Source organism: Dromiciops gliroides, chromosome 1 (genome assembly GCF_019393635.1).
Source record: "Dromiciops gliroides isolate mDroGli1 chromosome 1, mDroGli1.pri, whole genome shotgun sequence".
Classification (NCBI taxonomy): Eukaryota; Metazoa; Chordata; class Mammalia; order Microbiotheria; family Microbiotheriidae; genus Dromiciops; species Dromiciops gliroides.
In genome coordinates this window covers 414556389-414578482 of record NC_057861.1, presented here as the reverse complement: position 1 = coordinate 414578482, position 22094 = coordinate 414556389, and the positions used below count along the sequence as shown (strand labels likewise).

Sequence of the window (22094 nt, the reverse complement as noted above, 5' to 3'; positions counted from 1 at the left end):
AGAGGTTCAAAGAAGATGCAATGAAAAGTATTTATTATTTGTGTGTCTTTTGCCTCACCTAACTCAATGCTAAGCTTAAAAGAGTAGAGTAAATTTTGGGTTGGACTCTTAATACTGAGGTCTTGGATACTAAGATTTGTGAAATTAATATGCAGTACAACATACAACTTCAGTCTCTGTTTATTCCAATTCTTGATGTTTTAACACTAGCATGTCATATTAAGCCAGAATGGTTTCTTTGCTTGAAAAGTGAATGACTCCCCATGACTATAAGAAAAATTAAGTACAGGCTTTAGGCTGGTATTCAAAGCTCTCCCCATTCTGGTCCCAGGCTCCTTTTTCATACTCTAACTGAATTAAATTACTAAATATCCCTTAAACACATTAGCTTCTTCCTGCTTGTTTCTTTGTTCATGACATTTTCAAAATACCCTCGTCTCTAACTAATAAGGAAACTGACATTTATCTACTAGTACCTTGCATAGAGAACTGACCTCAAAGTCAGGAAGACATGAGTTTAAATTCTACCTGAGACACACACAGGTGGATAAATCTAATCTTAGCAATTTACCTTAAGGCACTAAGAAGTTATAAGTTGAAGAGAAAAGTTCTAAAATTCCATTGGTAGGGGTCGGCTAGGTGGCTCAGTGGATAAAGCACTGGCCCTGGATTCAGGAGAACCTGAGTTCAAATCCAGCCTCAGACACTTAACACTTAGTAGCTGTGTGACCCTGGGCAAGTCACTTAACCCTCATTGCCCCAGAAAAAATTCCATTGGTAAAGGGAATTTCTTCAGCTGGAACGTCCTTATTCTAATGAAATCACAGTCCCTAGTCCCTATAGCTGTTTCACACCATAGATGAGGAAATTCAGAAAGGTTGCCCATAATAACCCAGTTTAATGAGTATGGATGATAAGACTGGCACCCAGGACTTCCTGATGTTAAGCCCCCGTCTTGAAATCATGATTTCAACCTACCCTTAAGTCCCAATTCAAATATCACCACCCTGACTATCCAAGCTTCCTGATGTTAAGCCCCCGTCTTGAAATCATGATTTCAACCTACCCTTAAGTCCCAATTCAAATATCACCACCCTGACTATCCAAGCTACAAGGGAGTTCTTGTATCTTCAGTCGTATAACACTTTGAACATATTATTCACATAGCACTTGAACAAAATAATATGTGCTTTGGGTTATGTTATACTCCCTCCTAGATTACAGTCTCCTTAACTTCTTTATACCTCCTCCCATCACAAGCACAGAGTCTCTGCAGAACAGATATTTCACACATTGTTTGAATGAGTATAGATCACCAGTAGGCTGCAGAAGAAATTTTATAGATATTAAGTTGCCAGTTCATTATGTAAGTATCACTACAGTCCAAAACATTTTTCCTATCCCAGATGTTAATATTTTGTTCAGCAGGATTTTTAATACTTTTGACAGGAACATGGCCATTTCATTTAGGTAATTATGGCTATCCAGCAGAACCAATAATATAGATACAACACCCAAGTCTGTACTAATACTTGGGAGGCCAAACAGAGGTTCTATTAAGCGGAATCCCCCATCTTCTAACAAGACATACTGCTTTATGCAGATTGGTGTCATTGTACATCTGCTGGATGCTTTTGAAGGGGAGAGGGTTTGCCGGAATTACTTTCTGGATTTGTCTGAAAGTTTAAAGTGCTGAAAAAATCTTGATATGCGGATTCTCCTTGGACAAAGCAAAAAACACTTGTATACCTGTAGGTGGAGTACTGGGCTAGCCACAAGGGACTTCCAATATTCTTGTCAACAAATTCATGAAGGTAAGTTGACAAATTAAAAATAAGATGAAGGTATCTGAAACTAAATGAAAACTCAGCATTTTCCAGATATGTGTCATGAATAATTTTCTCATAAGGTGTTATTAAAAAGTAGAGCAGAGAAAAAGAAAAAAGTAAGAAAAAAGAGTTGATAGCTGTTTATATTACTGTCTACTTGAGTAAGTTTGGAAAAATACCATAAAATACCATTTTACTGGATGGCACGCTGTCCAAAGACCATTTCAGAATTTTGATAAAGGAGCCCATGGCATTGCCAAGGTCTTTATATCAGGAATCCTTACCCTGAAGTCTGTAAACTTAAAAAAATATTTTAGTAATTTAGCATCAATACAATTGGTTTCTTTTGGAACACCCTTTGTTTTATTAATTTACAAACGTTATTCTGAAGATAATGGGGGCCCATAAGCTTCATCTGACTGCCAAAGGGGTCCATGACATACCAAAAAAGGTACAAACAATATACAATGAGCCCAAGAGGAGAAGTCATGGAATTCTAAGCCACAAGGAATGGTGTTGATTAGTGGATGAGTACAGTACTCTGTTCTAAATCATCTGAAAAATGCAAGTTCCTCATTTTAATGTATTTACTGGGGAGTAAAGAGCATATTCATCCCTAAATCATTGCAACTGGAGTCATTAGGTATTCAGTAGTGAAAGTTATTGATTCAACAATCATTTATTAAGCATGCACAATTGTTCTTTTTTGGTGGGGCAATGAGGGTTAAGTGACTTGCCCAGGGTCACACAGCTAGTAAGTTTCAAGTGTCTGAGGCCAGATTTGAACTCAGGTCCTCCTGAATCCAGGGCCAGTGCTTTATCCACTGTGCCACCTAGCCATGCACTATTGCAAAGCCTAGCACTGAACCCAGAGTGAGGAAGAGATTAGCACATTATCCTTGACTTCAATGGGGTTTACAATCCATGTCCTAAGCATGAATGCTTTATTCCCCTTTGGAAGTGTGGTACAAAGAGGTCCAACAATTTGTGTGTGTGTGTGTGGGGGGGGGTTAGTTGTTTTGATTTTAAGGGGAAGAGACTTAGTAAGGTTCTCAGATTATTCTATATAATGCTAAGAAACTCAACTTAGTTATACCACTCAAAAGAAATGGTTACCCCACAAACAAGAAACATGAATTTTGTAACAGGAACAGCCTACAAAGATAGCTGAGCTAGTGATTAAATGCTAGACTGTAAGTGCCCCAAAGTCAGGGATCATGAAATTTCTATACTTTGTTTCTTTGTAGTTCCTAGAACCATGCACTGAACAGTATAGGCACTTAAAAATAATTTGCTGAACTGAATATCAAATATGCCAGGAAAGGTAACTAGTCTGGATGCCTACTTGAGTCTCTTGTCTGCCATTCCTGCATTGACAAGAGCTGAAGGTTTATGAAATTGGCACATCTCTCATCTTTGCTTGAACATGAGCTGCCACTGTGAGGGGAATAGTGGAAAGTCTGCTGGGAATGCCAGGCATGGTGTTGTTTTTTAAGTCTAGTAGAACCCTGTTTGTTTGTTTGTTTTTTAAGAACCCTGTTTTTTTTTTAACAGATTTGTACACACTTGAAATATTCCCCACCCTACTCCCCATAGAGTAGTTAGTCCAAATTGTATCCCCAATCCTCAGTACAGTGCCTGGCACATGATAATAAATGAGATTGATTGATTGCTCTCCAGAAAAGCCAGCTTGTCCATATTTCCCATTAAGATGGAATACCACGTTTAGGTAATTATCCCTATTGATATGAGAAGTCAGAATAGTCACCAAACCAAACCAAAACCCTTACCTTTTAGGCTTGTGTTCTAACTTCATATACATTCTTTCATGTCTTCCAGTGAGGTACACAAGGTATTATATTTTGTTGATGACGCAGGAAGGACAACTAAATGACTTGCCCCAGGACACACAAACTAGCCAATGGCAGGAGAATGCAAAGAGTTGGTCTCATAACTCAATTTGAATACTGCTACCACTTGTTTTTTTTTTTAAACAAATATCCAAAACTCTGTCCTCTCCTCTTCCCTCAAAGCATATTTGAAAGCAGATTAGAGATCATGATTTAGTTATCTCTTCTACTAGAGGTCATAGATCTTAGATTTAGAACTGGAAAGGAAACTTAGAGGTCATCTAGTATAACCCCTTACTTAATTTTACAGATGAGAAGAACTGGAGCCCTAGGAGGTTAAGTGACTTGCTGAAAGTCACACAGGTAATATGTGGCAGAGCTGAGATTTGAACCCTCTTTCTTGGACTTCAAATCCTATGACTTTCCCCAGGTTTATATGTGTGTGTGTATGCTTGTTCATACATATATAGATATATGTACATATATATGCACACATATCTTGTTCATATATATGCTCATCCTTTGTTCATACATACACACACATACATATATGCAGACATATACACACACATATATGAACAAAGGATATTCCCTGACCCAAGTCCTCATCATTAGTACTAGATTTGGAATTGTGAAAATCTAGGTCCCAATCCATTCTGAAATTTACTAAATATGCATTTATGTTCTATAAAATGGAGAGAAGAATACTGTTAAGTAAATTTTAAAGAGGTATATCCTTGTTTATGAGAGTCAGTAACTTCTGGGGGAAGGAAAGAGAGAAAAGAGACAAACAGAGACAAACAGAGAGAGACAGAGACACAGACATGGAGAGGGAGACAGACAGGAGAGAGAGTGGGGGGGGGGAGAGAGAGAGAGAGAGAGAGAGAGAGAGAGAGAGAGAGAGAGGGGTGCCAAATCAGAAAAACTTAAATTTGAGGATTACTTCTGACACATACTAACTGTGGGACCCTGGGCAAACCATGGGATTTCTCAATAGCCCAGGCCACCCTTTAAGACAGAACAGATGCCAATCTTTACCAGTAGAGGAAATTTTCTAATATAGATTTCCCTGTACCAATTGAAATCATGAATCTAGTTTACACCTTTTCTTCTTGCTCCTTCTCTCCCCCCCCCAAAAAAGCTAAAGCCACACCATTGAACACATATCGTATAACACCCCCAGGTTTCCTAAGGGAGAAATAAGTCACTGGCACCTCTAATACTAAGAAATGAACTAACACATTTTCCCTAGAGGTAGGGATATGCCCACCATGGAGAAGTGGAGGGGGAGGGGGAAAGGAAAGGAAAGGGGATAAAAGGAGGTAAAAATGCCTGAATCTGAGGTTTGTACAATTTAGGGCTTATTTTAGTTTTTAGTTAAAATAAACAGCACCTTAAATGCACTTTAGATTGCCTCATCATTTTTTAGAGATCTAAATTCATCCAGTTTGCTTCTCTCCTCCCATATAGGGCTATCACTCACACCCTTGGCATTTTTCCTAACAAGTTTTGTCTCCCTTTCTCTCTCAGTCTGTTCTTTTCCTAGAAATGAAGTCAGTCAGTACTGCTAAGTGCTGCAGCTGATCCACAAAGGAAAAAAAGGAAAAAAAGCAAGGTGAGAAAGATTCCAATCCTGGGAACATGACAAAGCAGTCAGGTTGTGTTAAGTTGTGTGCTTTGGGATAGTTCGGCAGTTACATGGAGTAACATAGAGACAACATGTCTACTTCTGCATGACACAGCCAGTTTCACCAGCTTGAGTGTGATGCAATAGCTTTAACCAATTAGAGGGGGCCTGTTAAGGACACATCACTAAGATTCCCTGAAGTTGAAAACCTCTCATACCTAAACTTTCTGGGAAGTTACTCTCCCACCTTCTCCCAGGGATTACTGTTGGCTCAGCCCTAGTTCTTCCAGATTTTTGCTTCCTTATGCCTTCAATATAGTTTAACTTGTTGCCTGATTCCAAAATGCAAGCATGCACCCAGCTGCTCATCCTAAAAGCACACTTAAGTCATTAGATACTTTGTACAAATTATGGGAGTGGGCCCTTTATCAAGCCAGCTTTAATTTTGGTCCCAGAAGTCTCTTTTCCTTCTTGTTTGTTAAAAGATTTTCTATTAGAAAGAAAAACATTATGAAAAGTAATAAAACAAAGGAGATATTGGGGAGGAGGAGCAGTGGACAAGGGAAGGGAGATTCTACTTCCCCTTGCCAAAAGTGTCACTCTTATTTTAGGTCAGGAAGTGATTTGTTCGGACTCCCTCTGACTCTGGAGTCACAGGCTTTCTTCAAGGCTCAGAAAGGGATGCATGAAAAGGAGCTATCCTTGGCCATGTGCCCTGCTGTGTAGGCAGCCCGTCACTCCACAGATGGCTAGCCTAGTCATTGCGATTATTATGGGTGGTCCCCTGTTTCCATACTCTTTCCATCCAATGCAGGTTTCTGGAGAAAGAACTTTTTTTTTTTTTGTATGTAGTTATGGAGGTGGGGTATAGGGGAGAAGAGTAGCTGGGCAAAATGTAAGTAGAAAAGATAACTTAGATTATGGAGAGTCCTTTGAACCACAAGCAGAGAAGCATTTGGTCTGGCCTGTACCAATGTGGATAAGGACAAATCTGCTTGCCTTGTTTATATTAAAATGTTTGAATGCTTGTCTTTATTCAGTGAAATGCAATACCTAATTATGGAGCCTCAATAAAATGAGTATTTTATAACAAACGGCTTTTATTGACTTGCGTGGTCTTATTGTGTGTGTGTGTGGGGGGAGGGTTTCTTGCTCCATATGTGTTCCGGTGAGTTTGCCTCTATTACACTCCCTTTCCTATGTTCCAGGCACTGACATGTGATACTTAAGATGTATGCATTAAGGTTAAGAGACCGTATGACGTATTTGAAAGAGAAATGGGTTTGGACTCAGATTACATTGGTTAGGGTCTCAGCTCTGCCTTGGTCTAAATGACTGGCCTTGGACAGGTCATCCTTTCTGGACCATGGTTTCTTTATATTTAAGATGAAGGGGGTTATAGATATAGAGCTGGACAGGTCCTTAGTCCCTTAGAAGTCATCCAATCCAATCCTTTTATTTTACAGAGAAGGAAACTGAGGCCTAGTGAGATTGTAACAACCAAAAATCACAAAGGCAGAGCTTTGATTTAAATGTACATCATTTTATTCTCAATTCAGCATTCTAAACTTCCCAGTTCTAAAAAGTCTGGGATTCTATGATCCCAATGGCTATGCTGGATATTGAGGTACTTTTGAATAAAAAAATCTACTCCTCTCCCCTTTAAGTAGATTAGAATGCTTGATTTCTCAGTTTCCTAATGCATCTGTTAGTTTTCTTTGGGGTATAGATCCGCTATTTAAAAACAAACGAACAACAAATCTATCCAAAGCACATCAACCCTGCTATCATAGCTAATTTAAGTTTCTGGTTGAGACTTCTAACTCTGGAATTGCAGTGGTATTGGTTCAACCTTAGTATTACATTGCAGAGCCACAGAACATTTTAAAATACCACATTCTGTAACTCAGGTGTTTCATATTGCCATTCTGCTTATGCTCACTCAGAAGGACAGACAACTGCATGTTTCTGCAGCAAGCAGCATTGTCGTCCAAGTCAGTCAATCCCCAAGCCCCTCCAGCTAGTTATCTTTGTTCAAAAGACGAGCAGGGCAATGTCCAACCACTACTGAGTTTGTAGAGTGTCCTAGGAATGAGCATTTTCCTCCAAATGGTTGAGCATTTCAACACTGTTTTGGCCACTAAATAGCAACAGAGTAGAGAAAGTCTGAAAGGCTGAGATTTAGAGTAGAGGAGATTGTAGTCACAAGCTAAACCCATGAAGCGTAGGCAGTTTAGTAGTGCTAAATTTAAGTTTACCAACACCAAGTGACAGGAATGAAAAAAAAAAACACACACAACACAACATAGTCACTGCCTTGTGAAGAGGCCCAAGTTTCCTCAAAACATATTGCTAGCCAGAATCCAAACTGTTTAGCACATGTTTTCCTGCCTTCTCTTGATCTCTAGGTAATAAACAGGGAGGAATGACTTAGCAGTCCAATAAATAATGTTGCCAGCTAGTCAGTCAGCAGGACCCAGAAGTCCCCAGCATTCCTTTCATATCAACAAATTGTCTTAGAAGCCACTGAGTATGTAAAGGAATACAATGATACAAGTCACTGAATCACATACTTAGATGTCATCTAGTCCAATTCCCTCATTTTACAACCTAGGAAAATGGAGGGCCAAGGACATTTAGTGTCTTGCCCAAGGTCACACAGGTAAGAGCCAGAGCCAGAATTCATAACAAAACTGGAAGAATGCAATATCAGGGAAGTTTATATTTTCAGTCTTAAACTAGGTCTTGAGCCCAGCACTCATTTTACATCAAAGTCTATTCTTTACTAGTTTTATTTTTTTTATTTTTTTTTGTTTTGTTTTTTTGCGGGGCAATGGGGGTTAAGTGACTTGCCCAGGGTCACACAGCTAGTAAGTGTCAAGTGTCTGAGGCTGGATTTGAACTCAGGTACTCCTGAATCCAGGGCCAGTGCTTTAACCACTATGCCATCTAGCTGCCCTACTAGTTTTATTTTAAACAAATCATTTAACTTGCATTGTAACACTTCCCCTCCTTTATCTGCAAGATATGGGGTGTTACCTGTGCTTGACTGCTCCAGAAAGTTAGATTAGATGGGGTGGGAGTGGGGAGGTACATAGTTACATACATCTGCACATGTACACACAGAACACACACAGCCACACATAAATTGAGATTAAGGGAGCTGAGTAATGAGGGGTTTGGAAAAATTACCTACAACTTCAGAGAAAAGATGTCACATCTAACTTAGGATGAGATACTTGAATTTTAAGGGGAAACAAGGCTAATAGAAGGATGTAGCAACAAGGAGCATCTACCTTAAAAGGAACAGACTATTAAAATGCATGGTAATCTTTTCATCCTGCCTTTTTAGGAGAGGACTGAATGGCCTATTTTGTTTTTATTAATCTTGACTATGGATGCTGTTCTTCCCCAAACTCTCTCTCCTCCCCCTTTCCAAAAAGGATTAAGGAAGAAGCTGCAAAGATCTCCTGTAATTTCAAACTCCATAAAATCTTATCTCCCACCTTGTTATTGAAACCCATCTCGGAGTAGTGACAGGGCCCAGAACAAATAAATGTGGAGTCACGACAAGGCTTCTGTTGTAGGATGCTTGTCTTAGATCACAAGTGTCAGCAATCTATCTGGTGGTTTCTATACGTTCCCCTCCCTGTCTCTCCATTTTAAAAGAGGAAGGGGGAAAAACAACAACCTGGCTCATGTTCTTTTCAAAGTGGACAGGAAAGCTTACATTGGAGAAAGTATAAGAAAAGCCACTTAAAACAGTTAATCCGATACTTAGGGGATGTTTTTCCCTAGCATTTTTCAGGTTCTTTCTGGCTTTTCTTGGATGTTCCCTTCCCCCACAGTGACAGGGGCCAAAAAGCCCCATCAAGGAATTTCTATGTCAATACTGACATTTTAAAACCCAAAATTAAGCCCCCTTCTCCACCCAGTCACTCTGCCTTTCCCTTCTGCCATATTAAAGTTATTCGTTGGCTTAGAGAAGCTAGTTTCTGGACCTCACGTTTAATTTGGGAGGGGTTGTCTGAATTCCCTCCCTCCTGCTAAGTCTTCAGTCATTAAAAAATAATAATCTCAGCAAAGTTCTGAGCCCTAAATCGAAGGCAGAAATCACGCCGTAGCCCCTGGGGATGTTAAAAAAAGAGACACCTAACGCCAAATAGCAATGAAAACCGCTACATTTAGAGCTAGCTGTCGAGCATTTTTTTTTTTTACTCCATTCCATTTCCCGTCCCCCTCCACTTGCCCTTTCCAGCCCCGAGAGCCCACTGGCCTTAGCGCCATCCCCATCCTGGAGGCGGCGGTGTCGGCGGCGAGGCTGCTTCAAGCCTTCCAACTAGTCGGTCCAGTACCTTTGGCAGCTATTGTCTTAGGGACGACCGCAGCGCGAGAGAGCGAGACAAAGTTCAAGAATGTTCAGTCGCCGCGCTTGTCACTCCCATCCAGGCAGCCCCGAAGCCGCACAAACCAGGTCCTCCCTCTTTGTTAGGCAGCAAGCAAAAACAAACACGTCGGGTAGCTAATTAGGCAGTCATCGGAGGGGAGGAAAAACCATCACCGACAACGGTGGCTTTCTAAAAGCTGCCGGCGTCCGCCTCCCCCTTCACTGGAAAAGGCAGGCAGGGATTCGGTGTCAGTTTCCTTCCTTCCCTTCCTCCCTCTCCTCACAGTCGGGTTTAAGCCCGAGCTCGGAAGGTAAGTTAATTCACCACCAGCCCTGTCTTTAATGCCAGGCTACAGGACCGCCCGCTCCCACCGCACGTCGGCATTCTTGCTCAGCTCTCTCCCCACAGCCTGCGCTCCCAAGAGGGCCGGAAAGATCGAGCCCTAGCCCAGCTCCGGACCTCCAAGAAGTGAAAGTGGAGAGTAGGGGTAGGGAAGGGACAGGGCGGGAAAAGGGGGGAAAAACTACTCACAAACTAGCTCCTTTCGACTCCAAGCATGATTTCTTTCCCCACCGCTCCCCAAACCCTCTGCCGGGCGGACTGGCCAACCCCTCGGGCCGGTTAAATACTCGGTTGTACGCTAGACTCCGGAGCGGAGTTAGCCACTCACAGGGAGCGATATGGTTCTAATCAGATGCTGGCAGCTGAGGACTCCCCAGGAATGCGCTGTGATGTTTTTGCTGCTCCAGCTTGGTTACTCCCCCTCAACGTGTCTGCTGAGTCTTCCAAACTTAACTGTTTATTAACTCCTGCCTAAGCCACCAGAGGATCTCGTTCCCTGCGGCGCTGGGACTCAGCTGGGGGCAGGGAGAGATCGCAGCAGTATAGCTAGCTCTTGATACAGTGAGATTTATATTAGGGCTCGATGTAAAAAGGCCCCACAGCAACATTTCAGTTAAGGGCTTGGGGGCTGGAGTTGAAGGACAACTTGTACCCCTCCGTAGCAGCTCGAAGTGATGTGGCAAATCAGCTCAGCTTTGGGCTGTATGGTCCAACAAAAGGCTGTCTGGAATTCTGACGTTCTGGAAGTGGGATCTCACACCTACTGGATGCAATTGGAGTCTTTAAAAAGGCTCCTATCTTTCCATCTCATTTCAGAAGTGGATGAACTTTGGGTGGGTTTGTAATATGAATCCATGCAAATATGTTTTTACATAGGCGCACAAATACAGCTTTCATACTCCACATACGTGTGTATGAACAAATACAAAACGATATTATAGGTGCAGGAATAACAAAACATCCCCTCTCCCCATATATTCTTTCTAAACAACTTTTTCCTTTTTATCTGTAGCCTAAACATTACATGTGCACCATATCAACAAAGATTAGGTGACTTGTAGAACTCTACTGTGTACAATGCATATGTTTGTATATATGTATAATATAAAATTACATGTATTGAAGACAATCAAGGGGAACCTCTAATTGAGTTGATGAGTCCCTCAGTCCACTAGTTGAAATGTCTGAGTGCACAGGGGACAAACTAATTCTATAAGGGGTTCTGATCATTCCTGATGCATACACATAGTAGATTTTTTCTTTAAGATTTTTTAAGCTGCATAATACTCTTTGGAAAATAATGTATAGCCTTAGAGGAATGATTACAGCTATATCTATCTATATGTATGTATGTGTGTATGTATATATATATGTGTGTGTGTATGTGTATATATATATGTATATATATGTGTGTGTGTGTATATATATATGTATATATATTTACTTATGACCAAGCTGGATTTATACCAGGAATGAAAAAAATGTGTCAACTCTAGGGAAATTGGTATAGAAGTTACTATATAATGTTTTAAAGCTTACACACAACCCACATCACTAGAATTTCTACTGAAGAATGCCTTAGACAACAACAATATATATCAGTTTACATAGCATTTGAAAATGTTAAATGTTAGTCTTTCCAATTATTTTATTCAATCAATACAACTTGTTTAGAGTGCCATACACACTCTCTTCCCCTCCCCTGGACAAACTATTGTTTATGCTCTGGAATGTGACTGCTATACAAGCAACATAAAATTACATTAATAGAACACTACTTAGTTAAAATTATTAAATCATTATCTAAAGAGACATTCCACATGAAAAATTTTAAAATTACTTTTTTTGTTTGTTTGTTCTCTCTGTTTTTATTAAAGCCAAGTCTTTTACGATGTTTAGTAAGTTAGACAATTTGAAACCATTTTAAGAGAGGATTGGTTTGTTTCATTGACCAAATAACCCAGTGAATAAGTGGATGTGCATTTCACCTCTGGAGGAAGACTGGGGAGGAGCAAGGAGGGTCAACTCTGGCTCAAGTCACATGCAATATGTGTTTTGTGGTCTCACTTAGTCCTGACTGTAAAACCACTTTGTAATTTAGGGTAGCTCAGTGTGACTGGCAATCTCCTCTCTGAAGTAGGTCAGGCTTGGAATAGCAAGGGTTTAGGGGTGGAAGAGAGGGTCAGGAATGAGGTGTAGGAGCACTGGGTGGAGTAATTTACCTTGCACTTGCTGATGCTGGGGGCGGGGGGGACAGTTATGAGGACAAAAAAGTATTCCCACTTATAATATCAAACTTGCTATGTGTCAAATGATCATTAGTCACTTCATGATAGGTATAGCAATTTTCGGCCCTATTAAATGTTTAAATATAACTGTAGACATTTTTAGTTATTCTATCTTTCAGGACAAATCATTATATATTCTTTATATTTTAAGTGATAGCAATAAGTGATGGTAGGTAGGCCATACAAAAACATATATATATATATATGTGTATATATATATATATATGTACATATATGTGGTCACAGGTTTACAAAAAATATCTTAAGGTTTACAAAGTTCTCCTTGTACGTATATTTGCTTATTTCCTAATTAACAGCAACCATGTGAAATAGGTTCTCTAAATAGTATTACGATACTGATATTCTTTGATGAGAATATTATCTGATGAGGAATGAGACAAGACCAATTCCCTGTCCATGGTGGAGGTGGCATCCTGACCCAGAGTTCAGCACTTTTCACTACCTTTTCACTACCTTGTTGCTCAATTTATAAGCAACAGGGGAAAGATGACATTTCATAAAAAATAGAATGGCTTAACTGTTTTAAAGGAAGGAATCTGTTCTTGAATTTGAAATTTTTTCTTGAAACTCAGAAACAACCCAACATTTTAACTTTTTTTTTTTAGTTCTTGAAAAATGCAGCAAAGAGATTATTTTAAGGGCCAGGCAAGAAACCCCAGAAAAATATAAAAATTTAGGACCAGAGCATTTATGGCTGGAAGGGATCTCAGAGATCATCTCTTTTTAATTTTTTTCATTTTATAAATGAGGAAACTGAGGTCCAGAAAAGGGAAATGACTTACTTAGGGACATACAGTTAATAACAAACAGAGTTCAGGTTTTTTTGGCTCCAAACCTATGACTCTTTTCATTACAGCATGCTTAAATCTCTATGCTACAATATCAAGAAGAGGCTTTTATTGAAAATTCTTTCATTTATGTGCAGTTGGCCCACCTAAACAATGTAAAATGAGTATCTTAGTATTTTTTTTTTAAACTAAAATGTGGGGAGTTCACAATGGAGGACTCTAGTTCAGAATATCTTTTTATATCTATAGTGCTCTGATATTACTTCTGGCAGAGAGTCAGTGTCCTACCCATGTTGATGGGGGGCAGGGAATTAACTCTTTTTTTTGTTTGGTGCAATATTGCCTTATGCCACAATAGTCAAATCACTTTTCAGCAGGTCTAAAATTATCTTTCTTACATCTGGAAAATCTCACCACTGCTTGTTCTGGGGTTGCCTTTCCAGATGTTAACTCTGTCGAAACCACAGTCTTTTCTTACCACACTGAAATTCAGGTTTGGAAAAAGGAGGTGGTCAAGATGAAGTGCAAACTTTGAAAAGTATAGACCTTGCATGACACTACCCCTTGTACAACCCTGGCCTGAAAACACTGCTTCCAGCAGAGGGAAGGGGGTGGTTAATCCTGGGATGGCTTGCTGAAGAATGCATGGTTTATTATTAAAGTAATCTTTTAAGATTTTACTGGAATGTGCTTCCACAGCAGTGCTACATTTGTGGGTTATACTATGTGTGTGTCTTCTCTTCCATAATTAAACTTTTTCCCCCTTTTGCTTAAAAAATCCTAGTGCTTTTCTTCTTTTCCCCCAGTCCTCCTCCCCCTTTGGATTCTGCAGCTCCTTGTGAATTTTAAGTGGTACTTTGGAATTTGCTAAAAGGTAAGCTGTCTGCTCCTGGAGGCTTTGTTGGCAGCTACAGATTTTCCAGTTAAACAAGGAATGAATGACTGGAGTCTGAGAATACAGCAGGTAATATAACCTTTTTTCTTTCCCAGTTGAAGCAGCAAGGAACCTTGGGGAGAGGAGGGAGGTGACAAGGCCATGACCACCATTTTGAGCACCACCTTCCCAGCAACCTCAGTGGAGAGAGCCCAGAATCCTGAGGCCAAGAACCCCTGGAATACCAGCCACCTGCCCTCCTTCCCCATACCACTGACCGTCTTTCCATTTTGTCCACCATGTCCATGGAAACTTCCCTTAAGGAGACTGTCTCAGGAGGGGCTTCAACCCCCACCTCCTCAGCACTTCTGGGAACTGAAGACCAGCAAAAAAATTCTTGCCACCAAAGCCCTCAGTACTATTAAATGCTTCAATCGTGGATATAGAAATCCAAATGACATTAAAGGATATATCACTGCTGTTCCCAAAGTGTTACTGGACTGGTCCATCTGCCTTCAACTGCTGTTTGCCTTTGAAGCTTCTTCCATGTGCTGTCTCCGCCATTAGAATGTAAGCTCCTTGAGAAGTTCTTTTCTGTGTGGGTCCTCTGCACTTAGCTCAGTGTTCTGTACATGGTAAGTACTTAATAAATGTCTTTTCAGTCTTTTGTTCATTCATTCATTCATTCCTCTGTCACAAACAATGCAGAGATGGGGTGTCATTCACATTACAGCAAGATTGTTCTTATTGTCCTTATATGGCTTGGCCTGCTGGATAAATAATACAAAATAGAGTATTTCCAGGAGATTTGTTTAATGGCTAGGAGAGGCAACACTTTTGATCTTTTCTGCTTTTTAAAAAAGAAAACAAATCAATCTAATCTTCTGTATATGCCTTGAACATTTGTTTTTGTTGTTGTTTAAAGAATATAGACTCCTTCAAGGAAAGGACCACCTTCTGTCCTGTCTTCATATATCAGTCTTGCATCTAGGGGCTTGTAATGACCTGGTGAGAAGAGTATCTACACTTTTGGGAAGGGTCACTCACCTAAATCCGCCCCTCCCAACAACTACAGTATTCTTGCCCAGGCCATCACTATTAACTGAGGCTTTTATGTTTGAATTGTTGAAATTATTGTTTACTCTTCTGTCTCTCTCATGTCTCAGATTCAGTTGATCACCAAGTGGTTTTTTTTGTTTGTTTGTTTGTTTTTTTTAGTGAGGCAATTGGGGTTAAGTGACTTGCCCAGGGTCACACAGCTAGTAAGTGTTAAGTGTCTGAGTCCGGATTTGAACTCAGGTCCTCCTGAATCCAGGGCCGGTGCTCTATCCACTGCACCACCTAGCTGCCCCAGATCACCAAGTTTTGTAGATTAAACCTACATAACATTTCTCCCCCTCATTTTGTCCTTTTTTACTACCACTGCAAAACCTATGCCCAGTACTGTTAGTGCCACCCAACTGGGTTTCTGCAGTATTCTTTTTCCTCTTTCACATTATTTCCTCCTCCAATCACTTCTTTTTCTTCTTCTTCTTCTTCTGGTGAGGCAATTGGGGTTAAGTGACTTGCTCAGGGTCACACAGCTAGTAAGTGTTAAGTGTCTGAGGCCGGATTTGAACTCAGGTCCTCCTGACTCCAGGGCTGGTGCTCTGTCCACTGTGCCACCTTCTTTAAAAAAAAATAACTTTAGTGGCTCCCTATTCTTTGCTAGGTAAAATTCAGATTTCTTTGCCAGAAAGTCAAGGCCTTCTTCAGTGTGTTGCCACACTACTTTATCAGCCTTAGGTCACCTTGTTCTCCTGTATCAGTTCTGATTCCTACCTGAACTGGATTGTTCTCTGTTGCCTGAATAGTCCCAGCTGTTCAACATCATTTGTGGTGTTTCCTAGACCCCTTTCCTCTTTTTTTTTTGATTGAATTAAAGAGTTAAAGCAAAACTCAAATGCCTCTTCCTCCATGAATTCCTTTTACCCCCTTCAGATATCATATGGCACCTTGTGTTATACCTACTGTACTCAGCATGTATAGCAACAATAATAGTAATAACAATAACCATAGCTGATATTTACATGGAACTTGAGTGTACAAAGTACTTTACATAAATTATCTCATTTGATCTCTACAGCTCCCCAGTAAGATAGGTACTACCAAGCTATGGAGACAGAAGTGTTTGTTTTATTATAGATATGGCTAGCTATAACAATATTGGCCTTATTAGCTCCATCTTATAAATGAGAAGGCAGAAGCTCAGAAAGGTTAAACATCTTGTGCATGGTCCTATAACTAATAAGTATTCGAGATTAGATTTGAACCCGTATCTCCAGATCCAATATTCCACTAAACTGTGTCACCTTTCTATTGTATGTTATAGTATAATAGCCAAGGCCAAAGTCAGGAAGGACTACAATATCCAGGCATGCTGAGCCTATAGCATGGTCATTCTTTGGTAGAAAGGGATCTCAAATTTTAATGAAGCTTGAATACAAGCGACCCAGGTTGGTTGTTTCAGGGACTTAGAGGAAAGAAATCATGAGATTTAGGATTCATGAAAGTCTTTGTAGGGTTGGGCCACATGGCTGGAGAGTCAAGTTGGGAACTGCCTGGGGACCAGGAGCAGCAATGGAGCAAGGAGTAATTAATAGTAACGGCAAGCCAAAGCAAGAATTGCATGGAAGTTGCAAGTGACCAGGCAAGCAGGATGGATAAATAATACAAAGTCACAGTGCCTGGCACATGGTAGTAGGAGCTTTAAAAAATGTTTATTGATTGATAGTGTAGGTACAATAATGGGAGCAGATACAAACAAGATCAGTTTTCTTGCAAAGAAACCAAGACTGTCTACACTGAATCCTCCAATCCCTTCATCATGGGGAGAGACATGATACATGCCTTTTTTATTTTTTTAAATAAAGAGTTTTATTAGGAGCGAGGGATATATGACCAGGGAACAGATCACCTTGGTGACTGCGGCTGGAGTAAGAGAAGACTGGGTCTTTTGTATCTTTACAAACCAAAGGGGAGGAGAGGGCATTACAAAGCAAAGACAGGGAGGGGATTTTGGAATAATGGGGCATCCATAAGATATGCAGCCCCCAACCACATCTTGCACATTATCTTGAAGACCTTGGTATTGCTTATCAGCATACTGGGGTTGTGCTCTGCCACACCTTATTCCTGAGGTGCTCTTCAAGGGGCTCATTTCTTAAACTGCTCTGGAGCAAGAGGGAGGAGATTTTACTCCCTTGGAAATGTGTGCTGAGATTGCTTACTGTTCTTTTAATGTCTTCCCCAGTCAAGCGTCTTACTGTTTCAGTGCTCTTTCTTGCCTGGGTCTATTGGCCTCTAGGTTATTTCAGAAATTCCAAGATTTTCAAATCTGGTAAGAGCAAAACTGAACGAGAGAGGGGCAGCTAGGTAGCACACTGGATGGAGCACCAGCCTTGGATTCAGGAGGACCTGAGTTCAAATCCTGCCTCAGACACTTAACACTTACTAGCTTTGTGACCCTAGGCAAGTTACATAACCCCAATTGCCTCACAAAAAAACAAAAACAAAAACAAAACCCAAAAAAACTGAATGAGGGAAATAAGAAATCATTAGAGACCCCCAGATAAATCTGAAAGGGGTACAGAACAGATTAGAACATAGGCCTAGTTCTTATTCTGCCTTTAGAAGGGAAGGTCCTAGAACAGCACACAGAACCCAGTAGATGCTTCTCAAATATTTGTTTAATTAATTTGAGTGGGTGATGGGAGCTCTCTTCTAAAATAGTGAACAAGGCTATTAATTAATTAATTAAAACTTAGTGTTTAGGTGGTAGGATGAGATTGAAGTTTCAAAAGGTGTCATTTATCAGGGGGCTTCATGCTTGACTCAAATCGAAAATAGCCAGCACAGTGTCTGGATCATCATAATAACAGCTGACATTTCCATATGACATTTTAAGGTTTGCAAAGTGCTTTACAGAACTTATCTCATTTGATTCTTGCAACAATCCTGTAAAGTAGATGCTATTATGATCCTTATTTTACAGATGAGGAGACTGAGCCTGAGAGAAGATAAGTGACTTGTCCAAGGCCACACAGCTATTTAATATCTGGTTCTGGATTTGAACTCAGATCTCCTTGACTCCAAGTCCAACTAGCCACTATGCCACCTGGCTCCATAGTAGTTCCTTAATAAACTTTTGTTGATTGAATGATCTTTGCTCAAGGTGACTTGCTGACTAAACCAATCCCAATTTGGTGGAGGGGAGCAGAGTGTCCTTTTAAGAAAGAATTCACATTCATTTTTGTGGTCAGTCAGGAGCAAGAAGCTCTGAAAACTCTGAATAGAGCCCAGGGGAAATCTTAATTAACCAATGAGAATAAAGTAGGAGCCACCTAGAGTGATTGCTGGGTAGAATTCATTTCTAAACTTTTTAGAATACCAAACTTTGGATTTGATGTTTCTATAAATATTCATTTCCATCACAAATAAATGCCTTAGGAAGAGGTACTGTGGTAAGCAACAAAGGACAGAAAGGTCAATGTCAGGGCACCTACATGTAGGTGTCATTGGGTATCATTGGGAATTTGGGGATCATGATGATAGTAAGGCAGAATATTCAACTGTGGTTGGCTTGCTTGAATGAAGCCAGAATGGGCAGGACTTGGAGATGTAAAGAACTAATTGTTATTTGAGGTTTTTATGCCTTGGCGTGCACTGGCCTGGGGCTCCATAAACCACATGGGGCTCCACCCACTGGTTGTAGCTGTTACCATGGCGCTGGCACCTCACGTCATCACCACTCGCCGATGCCTACATGGGCCTGGCAAAATTATAATGATTGGAAGCCTAGTGAGGGCAGTCATGTGACTGTCAGAGTGGCCAGACAATTGGTTGGGGGCTTTGTGGGGTTTCTGGGAATGGAGAATTTGGCATTCTAGCTGGAAGCTGGAAGGCGACAGGAGCTCTGCTGTATATCCTCCGCTGATTCCTGGGTGGTATTTTTCAGGTTGTATAATTTCCCTTTCCCCATTTTATTTCCTCTCCCTTGATCCTACTGATCCTGTTTGTGTTTTTTTTTTTAAAAGTTCATTCTTGTTAAAATAAATCCTGTTCTGTTTTGAGGGAGGCTGCTGGTCTCCTTCCTTGCCCCAATATTGCAGTGAGCCGCTTAGCTAACATTCCCCAATTAAAAATTGGTCCCCACAGAGAATAGACTGATCATGGGAAATGGGTTTGAGGACTATTTCCTTGAGTGGAACTGGAGGTTCATTTCTCATTATTTGAGTAAGAACTATCCTCAGACCAAGGAGAAACCAAGTGACAGAATAGAAGGGATGGTATCATAGAATCATACAATCTAGATTTGGAAGGACCTTAGAGGCCATCTATTCGAACTCCCTTATTTTATGGCTGAGGAAACAGATCCAGAAAAGTAAGTCAAAGTCACGCAGATAAATAAGTGACAAAGGTGAGATTAAAACTCAGATGCCTTAACTCCAAGTTAGTACTTTTTTATAATAACCCATAATGAATGGGGGGAGAAAGGAGAAAAGTAGAAAGCAGAAATAATTTGTTTTTGCAGAATTAAGGGTTAATGGATTTCTTTTTACTCCACTTTATTCTCTCTCTCTCTCTCTCTCTCTCTCTCTCTCTCTCTCTCTCTCTCTCTCTGTTCTGTTCCCACCAAAATTTACTCTGGGACATCTCCAAATATACTTGTTTAGTTTTCCACAAATGTGTGGGCAACAGCCCATAAATATCTCATGCTGTTCTTGTGGAAATGGTGGAGAGATGTAGGCTAAATGAAAGTACAAATTAGATGGATTTGGACCTCATAGACCAGACAGATAGAATCTCATTGGAAGGAAGCATGGGAATAATTGGAATAGCAATTAGTAGGGCCTTGGAGATCAGGTACCTTATATTATTATTATTGTGCAGATCAAGAGGCGGGGGACAGGAAAAGTCTTGTGACTTGCCCAAGATCATTTTAATGTAAGTGGCCAGAGCCAAGATCAAAGGGTTCAACAGGACCACTCTCCCACCCCATTCTGACTCCAAATCCAGTGAGTGTTCTTTCCACTTGATCTCACTGAGTTCGGGTAATCTGTCTAAGCTATGACCCAGAACCAGCACTTGGTGGGGCAGAGTAGTGGCTGTACTCATTTCATCATTCTGTAACCTTGAAATGCATGTCCATTAGATTTGTGTTGCTGTGTGACCCTGGTTAAGTCACTTAACCTTCATTGCCCTGCAAAACAAAAACAAAACAAAGATTTGTGTTGCTTTAGCCTCTTATTCTGAGAGTCCTACAAGTGCTTGTCCTAATTGTCATTGATTTTTTCATCACAATATTTTTGTAGAAAACCTGAAGGCAGCTCTCATTTTTATTTATTCAGATTAATAGATTGAAGTATAGTCACTTTCCCAATGCCACATACTTAGTAGCAGATTAATATTGAAATCAAGATCATCTGTATTGTAGAAAAATGTGGCATGCAGAAGGGGCTGCCAGTATATTCAGTTGTCAGAGATAACTCCTAAATCCCATTGGATTCTGTTCTGATCCACACATGTAAGACTATCTTCAGTTCTAGGCTCAATGTGACATTAGCAAACTGGAGCATTTCCCTCAATGTATGAGAGAGAAAATGAGAGGTGTGAAAACCCTTTCATATAAGTGTAACAGGATTTTTGAATTGACCATTCTCCCTTGTATTCTAGGTAGGGAGACCACACCTCCACCTGCTACTTGATTCATTTCATATTCATTCTCATTATCTTAAGTTCTAAACTAATACAGAGGTAAGTTTGAATATTTGTTGATTAATTACTAGATTGCAACACCTTTCTAATTAATAAAACAACTGTGAGTCTCTACCTCAAGTTATTAAATATTTTTATTTAATAAACTGGAAAACTTCTTTCCCCATAAATAATGGCTCATCTTTCCCTAATAGAAAAAGTCCTGATTTTATGTTTAAATATGCATCAGCATTAATGGCTATACAATTTATTAGTAATGTACCCAATAATAACACAGTGACATAAATATTTGTTTGCAATATTTTAACTGTGAAAAAAGATCATTGCTAGAGTCAGCTCTAACCATCATTGTTACTCTTGACTTCTCACAGCTAGAAAAAGAATGCCACTTTTGAGCACTCACGGTTGTTGTTAAAGCCTCTCAGGAATATTCTTTAAACACACACACACACACACACACACACGTAGGTTAAACTGACTTATCTCAGGGAATGAGTTGTTTTTGTTTTGTTTTTTCCTCTGTCCTTTCATAGATTCTCTTCAGCTGAATAATTTTCCAGAATGACAGCTGAAATTCTCCAATCTCTTTAAGGAATCTTCAGAATTCAAAACTCCTCAAGGAATTCTCTTAATATCCTTTCTTCCTAATTTGAGAGCTGAAAGACTTCTCTCAGGAAAAAGCATTTATTCATCTTCTTTCTCTCTCTCTATCTAGTTCCAATTTCTCTCAATCCATCACTGTTAACAGTCTCTCCAGAATGACAGTTAAATGCATTCTCTTTAAAGATGACATTTAAAGCCTTTTGTCTTCTCACAGACTCCTCAGAGATCAAAGTTAAAACTCACACACTACTTACTGACTCCTCAAGGAAAGTCAATTATACTGCCACTATTCATGATTCCAAAGCCTCTAAAAGGGCAGCTAGGTGGCACAGTGGATAGAGCACTGGCCCTGGAGTCAGGAGGACCTGAGTTAAAATATGGCCTCATACACTTGACAACTTACTAGCTGTGAGACCCTGGGCAAGTCACTTAACCCCGATTGCCTCACCAAAAAACAAAACAAAGCCTCTAAAAGATATAGTAACAATATATTTATTCTCTGTGGGAAAGGTTATTAAAACTGGTGCTACATAAAGAATTGTTGAAGGAACTGGGAAAAAGGAAGCCTGAAGAAGAAAAGACTTGGGAGTAGGACAATCATGCTAAGTCTTCAATGGATGGATGTAATTCCATAGGAAACTCAATTCAGTTAAACAAACAGTAATTATTTATTTGGGTGTTGGATACATAGAGGTGAAAGTCAGCTTGCAGATGACTTAGAGGAAATT

The 22094-nt window shown here is 40.1% G+C and overlaps 1 protein-coding gene across 4 annotated transcripts in view; it reads right to left on the bottom strand.

Annotated features, from left to right (window-relative positions):
* The window catches only part of DAB2 (DAB adaptor protein 2), a 71772-nt gene extending 61309 nt beyond the window's left edge, over positions 1-10463 (bottom strand). For 2 of the 4 annotated variants that reach the window (XM_043976736.1, XM_043976738.1), the window contains exon 1: positions 10226-10461. The gene's annotated coding sequence lies outside the window, so the exon portion shown is untranslated. Of the gene's footprint in view, positions 1-9661; positions 9790-10225 lie in introns of all 4 variants that reach the window. The other 2 variants (XM_043976737.1, XM_043976739.1) reach the window with 2 other exon arrangements.
* Between the last annotated feature and the right edge of the window lie 11631 nt (positions 10464-22094).